The sequence below is a fragment of the Sciurus vulgaris genome (assembly GCF_902686455.1).
Source record: "Sciurus vulgaris genome assembly, chromosome: 5".
In the NCBI taxonomy this organism is placed as follows: Eukaryota; Metazoa; Chordata; class Mammalia; order Rodentia; family Sciuridae; genus Sciurus; species Sciurus vulgaris.
In genome coordinates, this window is record NC_136465.1 from 132073127 (window position 1) to 132086359 (window position 13233).

At 39.0% G+C, this 13233-nt stretch overlaps 1 long non-coding RNA gene across 6 annotated transcripts in view; it reads right to left on the bottom strand.

Moving 5' to 3' along the window:
* Window positions 1-11410, bottom strand: part of LOC306662496 — a 29254-nt gene extending 17844 nt beyond the window's left edge. For 5 of the 6 annotated variants that reach the window (XR_013764122.1, XR_013764124.1, XR_013764125.1 and 2 more), the window contains exons 1-3: window positions 11063-11410; window positions 2221-2284; window positions 1720-1853 (exon numbers count right to left, since the gene is read on the bottom strand). This is a non-coding gene — a long non-coding RNA (uncharacterized lncRNA). The remainder of the gene's footprint in view (window positions 1-1719; window positions 1854-2220; window positions 2285-11062) is intronic. The other variant, XR_013764123.1, reaches the window with a different exon arrangement.
* Window positions 11411-13233: the final 1823 nt, after the last annotated feature.

The following is a 13233-nucleotide window of genomic DNA, read 5'->3' on the forward strand; positions in this document are numbered from 1 at the left end:
TATCAGCAAAGAAACTGTGTTTGGTCATAAGCGATATGATAATCTATGTAGAAAATTCAAAAGAATCAACAATAACAACAAAAACCCTTCTTAGAACTAATAAGTAATGGTAACAAAGTTACAGGATACAAGGTCAACATAAAAAATGTCAATTACTCTCCTATATGCCAGCAACAAACAGGTGTAATTTAAAATTAAAAATAAATACCTCTTATATTAGAATCCCAACAATGAAATATGTAAATATTAGTCTAACAAAGCATGTACAAAATCTCCATGAGGAAAACTACAAAATTCTAACGAAAGATTTTTTAGAAACAAATAAATGGAGAGACATTTCATGTTCATTGATAGAAAGACTCAATCTTGTCAAGATTGTCAGTTTTCCCCAACTTAATCTGTAGATTGAATGCAATCCAAATCAAAATCCCGGCAAGTTATTTTGTAAATATTAATGAACTGATTCTAAAGTTTTTATGGAAAGGCATAGAAAAGGAAACACAATATTGAAGAAGAACAAAATTGGAGGATCTGACTCTACCTGACTTCAAAACTTGCCATGAAGTACAATGATCAAGACAATGAGGTATTGGTGAAAAAATTAACAAGTAGATCAATGGAACACAGTAAGGAGCCCCAAAATAAACCCACATATATATAATCAACTGATCTTTGACAAAAGAGCAATGAAATGCAGTAGAGAAAAGAGAATATTTTCAACAAATGGTGAAAATATTCCCATGCAAAAAAAAAAAAAAAAAGACATGGACTTAGTACAGTTCACAAAAATTAACTCAAAATAGAACACTGATCTTAAAGTAAAATGCAAAACTATGAAACTCCTAGAAGATAACAGGTAAAAAATCTAGATGATCTTGGGTTTGGTGATGATTTTTTAGATGTGACCCAAAAGCCCAATCTCTGAAAGTAATCCACAGTAATGTGGATGTTATGATTTGTTTCTGGATGCCCCCTGCGCCCCTCAGTGTTCTTAGGTTAAGCAGTGCAGCACTGTTTAGAGATGGGTCTGTTAGGAAATGATCCGGGTGTGAGAGCTATGACCTCCTCAGTGGGTTAATGCATTTTATGGATTAATATTTGAATGGACTCCTGGGTGGCAACTATAGGCAGGTGTGGGGCATGGATGGAGAAAGTAGGTCACCAGAGGCGTGGCCTTGGGGACTAAATCTGTCCCTGGCCCCTTTCTGTATTTCTCTTTCTGCTTCTGAGCTGCCATGAGTTGAGCAACTTTCCACTGCCTTACCCTTCTACCATGATGTTTCCACCTTGGAGACAGCTCATCATGGACTGAATTCTCTGAAACCATGAGCCAAAATAAATCTTTCCTTCTCTAAGTTGTTGTTGTCAGGTATTTTGGTCACAGTGATGAAATGCTGACTAACATGCTAAACTTTATTAAAAATAAAATTTTATTTCTGCGAGACACTGTCAAGAAAATGAAAAGACAATCTACAGATTAAGAAAACATATTTGGAAAGCACATATCTAATAAAGGACTGTTATCTAAAATACACCAAGAACTCTTAAAACTTAATGTTAAGAAAACAAATAACCCAATTAAAAAATGAGTCAAAGACCTTACAGATGTCTCACTTAAAGAAGATATATAATTGGCAAACAAGCTTTTGAAAATATGTTCCATAGCATGTGTCACTAGGGAAATGCAAATTAAAACGATAATGAGATACCACTACACACCTGTTTAAATGACCAAAATGCAGAACACAGACAACACCAAATGCTGCTGCCGAAGATCAACAGGAACTCTCATTTATTACTGGTGAGAATGCAAAACGGTACAGCCACTTTGGAAGGCAGTTTGTTGGTTTCTTCTGAAACGAAATATACTATTACTATATGAGCCAGGAATTGCGCTCCTTGGTATTTACTCAAAGAAGTTGAAAGTTTATGACTACAGCAAAAAAAATGCACACATTATGTTTACAGCAGCTTTACTCATAATTGCCAAAATTATGGAAGCAACCAAGATGACCTGTAGTAGCTAAATGAATAATAAACTGTAGTACATCTTATATAGTGGAATATTATTTATCACTAAAGAGAAATTAGTACCAAGTCATGAAAATGCACAGAGGAAACTTAAATCTGAAATTGATATTGTCTTAGTCAATTTTGTGGTCCTATATCAGAATATGCAAGACTGGGCAAATGAAAAAGAACAGAGATTTATTTTTTTACTGTTCTGAAGGCTGAGAAATCCATTATCCATGGTCTGCACCTGGTGAGGGCCTTCTTGCTATATCTTAACATGTTGGAAGGCATCATAACATGAGAGAGAGAGAGAGAGAGAGAGAGAGAGAGAGAGAGTGCAAGAGATCAAACTCACACCTCCCATTAGGGCACACCTCTCTACACTGTTGCACTGGGGACCAAAGGCACACACACTTTGGAGGACACACACAAACCAAAACATTCCACCCCAGCCTCTGAAATGTATGTCCTTCTCACATGTAAACAATGCCCATTTCACTCCAAAAACTCCAAAGTCTTAACTAATTTCAGCACCAACTCGAAAACCCAGAATCCTGCCAGGCGTGGTGGTGCACGCCTGTAATCCCAGCAGCTCAGGAGGCTAAAGCAGGAGGATGGAGAGTTCAAAGCCAGCCTCAGCAAAAGCAAAGCACTAAGCAATTCAGTGAGACCCTGTCTGTAAATAAAATACCTGAAAAGAAAATGTAGAGGAGAAAAAGTTTATTTGGGTCTCATGGTTTCAGAGGTCTCAGTCCACTGATGGCCAACACCATTGCTCTGGGCCCAAGGTGAGGACCCAGATGGAAGGGTGTAGCAGAGGGAAGCAACTCAGGATGTGGCATGGGGAAAGAGAGAGAGACAGAGAGAGACAGAGAGAGAGAGAGAGAGAGAGAGAGAGAGAGAGAGAAAGAGAGAGAGAGAGAGAGAGAGAGAGAGAGAGAAAGAGAGAGAGATAGAGAGAAAGAGAGAGACACAGAGAGAGAGAGAGAGACAGAGAGAGAGACAGAGAAAGAGAGAGCAAGTGCTGTGCTCAACAAGACAAAATATACACCCCAAAGGCACACCCCCAGGGACCCTACCTTCTCCAATCACCGTAACACCTTCTAAAGTTATCAACCAGTTATTCCCTATCAGGGGATTAATGCACTGATTACCTTAAGACTTTCATAACTGAATCATTTCACCTCTAAACTTTCTTGAACTATCTCACATATGAGCTTTTGAGGAACATTTCACATCTAAACCATAACAGATACCTAGAGGAATAACCTCTTTAAGAATGTAACTAGAAAATACAGACGGAATGTAAGCAGTAAACAAGATAACTAGATATGTCCCATCCTCCTTATTTTATTACCATTAGTAAAGATATATATAAACTCTCCACTTCTTTTATTAGGACAATGAAATATGGGGAGCACAGCATTTTACCATGAATAACTTTCTATAAGACCGCAGCAGCAGCTGAAATGAAATTCCTAAAATGCTCAGTAGCAAAATGTGGGAAATCCAGCAAGGACTATGTAGTCAAACAGTCCTGAATTTGAATCCTTATGCCCAGTTAGTAACTGCAAAATCTTGAACAAGTTCTATGGTCTTTCTGAACCTCAATTTATTAATCTTTAAAATAAGAATATACGTCTTGTGTTGGCAGTGGGGTTTTAGCTCAGTGCCTGGTACAAAGTAAACATTCAATAAATGGGTGAATTAAAGCAAGGCCACAGTGCTGTTAAAGGGACCCCAAAACACAGTAGGTCCACCAGTGGCTGACTTCTGTCACTTCATATATCCAAGTCCGTGGCTGGGCTCTGTTTGGTGACTTCCTCCTGGGACTGAGATTGTTTTTTCCATGCTTTGGGTCATGGATGCTGCTGAAGTCATAGCAATTATATCACCAGTGGAACAAGGAAAAGAGGGAGCATCAAGCAAGCAGCTTTATCCTTAAGGAAATGATGCTCAAATTGTCCATATCTTTTCCACTCACGTCCCATCAGCAAAACTTAATCTTTTACAGACCACATCTTGCTGCAAAGAATGCTGAGAAATGAAGTCGAGCAGCCATATAACCAACCAAAACTCAGGTGATCTCTTACTAAATGGAGGTCAGCAGTCTCAACCAGCTAGTTTTATTGCAGTAAACATCATAAAGGATGTCAGAATACGGGAGGTATACCACAAAGTAGATGTATGTCTTGAAAGATGATTAAAATTCAGCAAGCGGTAATTCCAGAGCCAAAAATATTCACAAATACGTGCATTTAAGCAACATTTATTAGTTTTAAATACTTAAATCTTCAATCAGCAGATTCACACGTAGTTGGTTTCGGAGCAACATTTGAACAATACAAAGAAACATCATCAACTGATGGTGACAGTCAGGGGCCTGCTCATAGTCATGGTGCTGTGTCGCCCATGATTCAAGATGAGTCCAGGAATCTCAGCCTTCCCTTTGGGCCTTCCACACTGCCTTCTGCCTTGGCTACTTTATTAAATATTTATCCACTCCTGAGCATCTGTATGCTTGACTAACGTTACACCCTCCTCCCTAGGTCTTCTGGCACTCTCCACTAGGAAGCTGAAGCTTGTCTCCTTATCTTTCTGGCTATAGCTAGCTTGCTACAAAATAAATCTAGGACCTAAAAACCACAGGTTTCTAACAATCTGAATTTGACTACTCTCTGGTTCTGCACTTCCACTTCCTACCAGATAAAACTAACTTGGATATTAATGCCATCTAGAAGCAAGCTTACTATGCCTTTTGGACTTGGCATAGTAGGCACTATCAACCTATTAGAACTCAGTGTTCTTTAAGTGAGGTTAAAAAAAAAAGAGGGGGGAGGACTTCACCCTGCCAAGTCACTAATCCTATTACTGGCTCCTTTTCCCTACCAGTCTCTGTCAATAAGGTCTCAGTATGCCTTTCGGTTACACTGAACTGTGTAGTGACAACAGCAGAGGAGAAGCTTCAGGTAAGAGTCAGGGGTTCTTAAGAGCGAAACACCATCTTCTTGAGAAGGAACTGGTCAAGGTAGTGAGTGACCGTAGACTGGAGGGCACTTGGCTGGACACTAAGTTCCATGACAGAGGAATCACATCTGTCTTGTCCACTAAATATTTCCAATGCCTAGCACAGAATTTAGCACCTCATAGGAGCCAATATTTACCAATTATAGGAATATGATACTAAGCAGGGGTGCGAATACAAAGAAGGGAGAAGCCTATTTGTGACTAAAAAGATGGTAACGACACCAAATTCTCCCTACCCGCCCGCCGAAATCTCCTTAGAGAAGAAACCTGCCCACGCAACCAAGTCTTGTTCCACAACTAGACCCAGCAGCAGGATCGGCTACATCATTTTAAGTGAAAATGTGCAAAGTGAAAACATGGAGCCCTTATTCAAAAATTAATGCCAAGAATTTCATGCCAGTGACAATACAGCACAAAATGGAGTGTGCAGAGCCCTTCTGAGCCTGGGATACTACAGGGCTCCACAGGTCGCATGTTCCTGTGGCCACCAGCCCCGCAGCCCTGTTTACCTAAGTAAACCTGCTCCCCAGACCCCGCTGACCTGAGCAAGGTCAGTTCGACCTTCTCTGGAGAATTGATCTAAGATACAGAGACAGGGGAAGATAGGAACTGAGCTCCAAGCGCATGTGGCCTTAATGCTGGTGGCGATTCTCAACCTTGCACCCGCAAGTCTATCAGCCACAAAAGACAGTTCAAGGAAAGTTGTAGAAAGTAGATGTGATTAGATGAGATAATCGCAGCCACATGGGACCACTGAGAGGGGCAGAGGCAGAGAGGAGCTGTCTGGCTTCTCAGGAGGCCTGACTGTGTAGTCTGCTTTCTTGTTCTCTCGAGGCCCACCTGAACTTCTAGAATCCCCTGTGCCCTTCTAAGCGGCTCATAACTTGAGCTAATTGGAATAGTATTTGTGTCTGGGGGTTGTTTCTCTTTATATTTTTTACTTTAAACCTAAAAAATTCCTGGCAAAGCCAGGAAGATGTAATAAGCCACCACTACGGCATCCCAAGAGATTGGCCTGCAGTTTCTTCATCATTTCTGCCTGTGGTAGAATTCTTAACAAGGCTGGGAACACAGGTAGCAATCAAGTGACCAAGACAGAGCAGACCGAGAAGTCCCTTAGTTGTTGTAAGGCAGACTAATAGCTGGTCAGTTAATGGAAGAGGGGATGAGGTAGAGAAGCATAAAAAGTAAGACGTGTTAAATATTTTATGAATTTTAAACACCTGGCTATTTGCACATCAAATTTTGTAATACAGGGCTGAGTATTTTTGTATTAGTATGTTAACTAGAGTACAAAACAATGTTCTTCCATCCTCCACATATAATATAGCATCTATGATTTCCAGTTCTGATTTCTGAAAATTGTGTTGAAAATTTAAAGATCATTACAAATTAAAATGAATTTTATTTTTTCAAATTTTACTTACCAATCATTCACTATTGTCTCATTAGCAACAGATTTTGACCGCAATTTTGGAATGATTGAGTCTTTTCAACTATGTAACATTCTTTAAAGAAATAATTTACATAAAATTAATTTTTTTCAGTTTTAAGAGGAAAACTCAATGAAATTGGATGAATGCATGTACCTATTTAACCACTACTACAGTCAAGGTATAGAACATTTCCATCACCCCCAGTATTTCCCTTGTATTTCTTTGTAGTCAATTTCCTCCTCTATCCTCCAGTCTTTGGAAACTATTGGTTTATGCCCATGACTCTAGTTTTGCCTTTCATAGGATTTCCTATAAATGGAACCATATGGTATGGAGTCTTTTGTGCTTGATTTTTTTCACTTAGCATAATGTTTTTCAGAGTTATCTATGTTCTATATGTTAGTAACTCATACCTTTTTCATTACTGAGTAGTATTCCAGTGTGTAAATTTAGAATAATTATTTTATGTGATTCACTGTTGATGAACATTTGGATTGCTTTTAGTTTTTGGCTACTATGAATATTTATAAGTAAATCCTTATGTGGACATACATATACTTTCATATTCTTAAAAGTAAAATGGGTAGGATGAGGTGGTAGTTTTTATGTTTTAAGAAACTGCCAAAATATTTTTCAGAGTTGATCATGTTATTTTGCATTCCTACTAGCAATGCATAATAGTTCCAGTTGCTACTATCCTCAACAGTGCTTGCCAATTTCAGCCTTCTAATTTTAACCATTTTAGTGAATGTATGGTATCCTACATGATTTTAATCTGCACTTCTTTGAAATCTAGTGATATTATGTATTTTTTAGTATCTATCTTCTTTGACATCTATATATATTCTTTGATGAAGCATCTGTTCAAATATTTTGACCTTATTTATAATCATGATGGATTTACTCTATTTTTAGAGAAATGGGTTTAACTGTAGACTAGACTTCCGAGAGAAACCACCTAGACATGACTTGATTTAGTGCCACAATTCCTATTGTAGTTCTGCTACATAAGGGCTGCATGTCTTTGGGCAAGTTATTTGGTCTCTTCCAGGATGCCATACTCCAGCATCTTTAAGATGGAATAAACAATTATGCTGTTCTAATTCAGATATTTCAAGGATCAAATCAGACAGCTGATACACAACATCTAGCACTGCCACTGAGAAGGGCTTCAGTAAACAATGGTGTTCGGAATTATGATGACAAGTCCTAGGAAACCTGGCTGTCCAAATCAGCTGGCTTTCTCTAGCAAACAAGAAGCAGCCAGCTCTGACCTGTGGCGACTCGCTTTTCCTTAGTAGAAGGAGCTGCAGACCCTGTCTTCTGCAGGACCCTGTCTGGTACAGGAGAGATGAAAATCCCCTGCTCCAGGATCCCACCCAGCACCCCACGTGGCACACCACTGTCATACCTCCTTAGTCATCTCTGGCCTCTGACAGCTTCTGACTTTAGTTATTTTAGTTGTTTGAAAGTGTTCAAGAGTACTAGTCTAGTATTTTGTAGACTGTCCTTCAAATTGTGTTTATCTGATGTTTTTCTTTAGATTAGGTTGAGTTAATGGGCCTTTGAAAATCACACAGAGTTGAAATGCCCTTTTCATTATGTCCCATCAGGGAATAGGTGAGAGTCTCGTGGCGTCACCTGTGATGTTAACCTTCACCATTCTGTTAGGGTAGTACTTGCCAGTTCTCTCCATTGGACAATTGCTATTACCTTTGCATTCTTTGAAAATAAATCACTAAGTAAAAAATAGGAGCAAAGAGAACTAGACTCCACCTTCTGGATGGGGATATCTCCTCAGATCATCTGTAATTCTTCTGAAATATTTGCCCCTTTACCTCCATTCCTTACTCATTCAGTCATGGATTTCCATGAGTATAGACACATAACTGCTAACTGTATTCTTTTGTTTGTGCTTCTATGCTACATTATTTACTTTATTGTTCAAGTTGTTCCAGCTGCAGCCTTTTGAGTTTCTTCAGTTTGGCTCTTGTGTTCCTTAGACATGATACCATGCTTTTTTGGAGGGGCTAAGAAGGGAGCACTTTGTTACTTTCTGGTTCTACAAGATATTCCAGGTTTAAATTTTCCGAGTGCCAGTCCCAGAATCAGGCATTTCTCCAAGAAGCCCTGGCTTTTTCAGTTCTTCTCTGTCTATAAAAATCGAACTCTTCTGCTTGGCCCATTGGAAAAACTTTATTTCACAAAAATTCTATTTTCTAGAATTGAAAATAAAGCCAATTCAGATCTTCAAGCTACTTAATAGTCTTGTCCTTTGACAATATATACACGGGAAACACCCAGAGAAGAAGTAGTGGCTCAAAGTGGTGGTCTTGAAGTCCAGTTTATATAGCAACTGCAACAAATTTTTAGAGAAGTGACATGACAAAGGAAAAGGGTGCTGAGTCTCTAGGTGCCACAAATGCATGGCATATAAAGGTCAGTAAAGTTTGCTGATGTGGATTCCTCTGCTACCACCTCCAGACGTACAAGGATCTAAGCTGTCTTCAGTGTTAACCTTGGTTTCTGCTTGGAGGGAAGGACACCTCTGGTCTTCATGAATTTCTGTCCTACTTTTAGGAGGGCACAGAGCTTCCAAAACTCTGCTTCTTAACTTCAGCTGAATAGCCCTTCATATTTCGGAGTGGAAACTCTAGTTGCCCCCTTATGTCAATGCTCAAGAGAGAGAAGTTGTTGTTCCTTTGATTTTTATTTCTATTTTCCCCAAATTTCTTTTTCTTTCCTAAGGACTCTGTAGCTTATAAGAAAGAAAGATGAAATGTCATGATTTAAAAAGGTCCTCACACAGAGAAAATCAATCAGATGTGAATATACTGGGATGGGTGGAAGACAGTGTTTGTTTCCTAACCAAAAACGATTTCCTCATTTCTTGCTAGCGGAACCCTGACTTGGTATGAGTAGCAACGTAGCCAACAGAGTAGACGAGGGGTGGTCAGCTGCAGAGACCCAGTTCTCAGCACCTGTCCTGCTTGATCCCACTTAAGGAGAATCTGATCCGATGACATTTCCACTCCTTTCTTACTTGGCATTTGTAGCAGCCTAGGAAAGTTGACAGGTAAGTGAGTAAATGGTGACAAGGAGTGTGACGCCCTAAGGAGGTCCTGACTCACTTCAGTTCTTTAAGGCTGATTTATGAATAGCCTTGCCAAATTGAGTCACATTTACATTTCTCAGGAGAAGCACTTTCTCTAGTTTCCTTGGAAAAAAATTCATCAACCCCATCGGTTTTAATATCAGGATGTAATGCATTTAGCTCCCTTGAGCAGAATTTCTCTCTGTAAAAATATTGCTTTTTCTCGACTTTAAAATATTTTTACGCTTCAGTGAGGATGTCTTACTGAAGAAAAATCTTATTTAGTCTGATTTAATTAAATCAGAAATTTCATTCTATGCTTTAGATATACATAGTCTTAGAGTACACTCATTCTGGTTTATTGTTAATGTGGATCATGTTGAGAAAATAATTTTTGTTGTTAAATAAACTGCCTAATTTGTTCTCTAAGGTAATACATTTAATTTTCAGTTTCTTTAAATCGCCTTGGGAAGCATTATTTCAAGCACCAAATCATAAAAGCCAGGACTGATATTTTTCCTAACTTAAAATATAATGATCTGTAGGTAAGCTAAAGAAGAGTTTAAAATGCTATTCCAGATAAACTTGAAAAGGAATAAAAATGTTATAAAGAATAATGTAAAAACTATATACTACAACTTCATTGGAGGAATGACTGGAACAGGAATCAGCAATAACACCAAATAGAAAACATGAATGCCATTTACTCTTAAATATCATTTCACAAAAGGGGAGATTAGAGCTCAGAAAGACTGAATAGTTAACTTGGATCACATGCTGTGTCTTTGGTTACTACATCTAGATTTTCTAACTTCCAGTCCCATTTTGTTGTTTTGCCATCAAATTGCCTCCAGGGAGATCACATCTGTTATGGCCATCTTTATGATGGATATCAATGACCAGCCTATTGGTCAGTCATCATCAAAGTGATCCAAATAATTAGTGGCTGCCCATGTATAAGTTGTCCTTTGACTTCCCCTCCCTTTGCCCAGCATTCTAAGTTTTAAAGAAAATTGGCCCCTGAATGATTAAGATGTGAACCTGCAAAATAATGTTTCTTTAGATTTACAAAACCCAGAACATCTGGATAACATCAGAATCTTTCTGTTAGTCATGTGCATCAACTAACACAAGCATGTCAACTACCATGTGATTTAACTTGCAGGAAAGTGATACATTTGTCTTAATAGTTATAGGAACTAGGGCTGGGGATGTCACTCAGTTGTAGAGCACTTGCCCAGCATTTGTGAGGCCCTGGGTTCAGTCCTAAGTACTGAGATAAAAAGAAGAATGAGAAGGAGGAGGAGAAGGTGGAGAAGGAATTACAGGAAGTAGCCCCAGGAGGTCAAGGTCAGTTGTGATGTTCTAGCTAGAGGGAAATGAAAGGAGACACCCTGGATGATGAAAATCTCACCAGCCGGTAGCCTTCCTGCCGGTTCTCCACGTAGTTCCTTTCCCTCTCTATAAAAACCCTTCCATGCACATGAGTTACCCCAAGATGGTCTTTTTTGAGGTCCCCATCCATTCTTCTCAGGGCAAGAGTCCTTAAATATATCTGATTTCCTGCTACCAAACTCTCGGCTTCTGAGTATTGGCTTTTGATTGGTAAGCGGATGGACTTGAGTCTGGCAACAAACCCTTCCATTTCATTCACTGTTTAAAATTTTTTTTTATTTGTTCATTCACTTCTGATGGATGATTTTCAAACTTGTCATAACTGCCCTGACTTTAGGCTTGGTTATGTGAGTATAAATGCATCAGCCTTTCCATTTTCCATTCCTTTCCTGGGAGAAAAGAATGAACAGATCTTAATCTAGTTGTATAAGTTAATCAAAGAATGAGCAACCCTCACATTTGTAAAATACCTTATAGATGAAAATGCACTTTGTATATATTATAATACTATATTATAAGAGTGAGAAATATCTTCCTCACTCTTCAGATAAAAGAAATGAACCATTGAACTGAATTTCAAAGCCAAACTAGAAACCAGTTCTATGTCCAAATCCTGTGCTCTTTCCATGTTTTACTTTTTATAAATCACTTAAGAAATTATTGACCTTCTACTATAATAGACATAATTAAAATGAAAGCCAAATATTTTTCTTATCTATTATTGTTTCAATACTTAAAAAAAAAAAAAAAAACAAACCTGAAGTAGGAAGGATAAAACATGTATACTATTAATTCAAACATGGACTGAGTAGCTACTATGCAGTATACATGGTTAGGCAAAAGGGGAAAATCCTATTGTTAAGAGTAATTTATAAACTTCAAACACTAATGTACAGTGTTAGTATTTTAAGAGAAAACTCACAAATTAGAGTCTATAAATATCTGAATATCACTAGGCCAAAATGTGGGTTGGGGATGTAACTCAGTTGTAGATTGCATGCCTTAGCAAGCATGAGTCCTGGGTTTGATCCCCAGAAGCACAAAAACAAACAAAAAAAGAAAGAAAGAATTAAAGAAAGAAAAAAATAAATAAATAAGAAAGAAATCTTCAAGATAAGGAAAACTAGAAGAGAGAGATTAACTGGCTTGTCAAACTTCACTTCACTAGCCAATGCCTAGAATAATTATTTTAGAAAAGGTTAAAATGTCAGAATACAAAGAGAAGCTTGAATTTTTCTCTTTTTTAAGGAAAAGGCTTTATTAAGAGAAAAATTTTAAAAACATTTGTTAAAAGTGGGGGGGTGGGTTTCAAGATGGTGGAATGGAGAATGTTGCTTTTCTGGATGCTTAGTGGCATGAAACCTCACCAAGGGGGGTGAATGAAAAAAAAAAAACAGGGGGGCGAGATTTCACTGTAATTTAATACTAGACACTCAAAGCAGAATAGGGACTCAGGAGGTTGGATATAATAAAATAAGGAAGAAATCCCATGTCACAATCACTGCCATGGTAGGAGGCGCCAGCCAGAGCAGTCCCTCTGTGAGCACAGGAAATTAAAGGAGCTCATATTCTTAAGAGGTCTGAGGTGCGTCTGGGTCTGGAGAGTTAAAAGACACTGCCCAACTTAACAGAAAGGTGCGATGCACAATACTCTTGTGCAGAAAGAAACTGCATCCCTCCTGGCGGCATGCAGAGACAGAGGAAGGAACTGTTGCGCTGCTGCAGTGCAGGTCCAGCAGCTGAGGGAGCCAATTCCTGGCAAACCCGAGTCCGGCCTGAAATATGAGCCTGGCATACCCACGCTTCATGACATAGGGTATACCTAAGTGACCAGGAGAAAATCAAATGTGGAGAGCAGTTTACATAGGAGACAACAGGTCACAGGAAACCACCCAGCTCTCCCCCTCCCCCTCCAGTCTGGTGCTTGCAGGACCAGCTAAGAGAGATAACCTGGTAGGAATTTAAAAGGGCAGGGACAGGAGAGATTGAATTTGGAGACTGACCCTGAGACCAGGAAACATGTGATCCACAGGTGAGGTAGTGAACTAAGACTTGGCTCCTCCACCACACAAGTGGAACCAGGAGAGATCCCTGGGGTGCAGTTTTCCAGCTGGGCCCTGAAGGTGCACTGATTTAGAATCTCCAGACCAAATGACACTCAGCAAAGGATTTGGAGCCTACCTAAGCCTAAACCTCACCCCCAGGAGTTCTGCCTATGGGATTACCTCTTATCCTAGCAACCCCACCCTGAGGGTGCATCATTCTCCA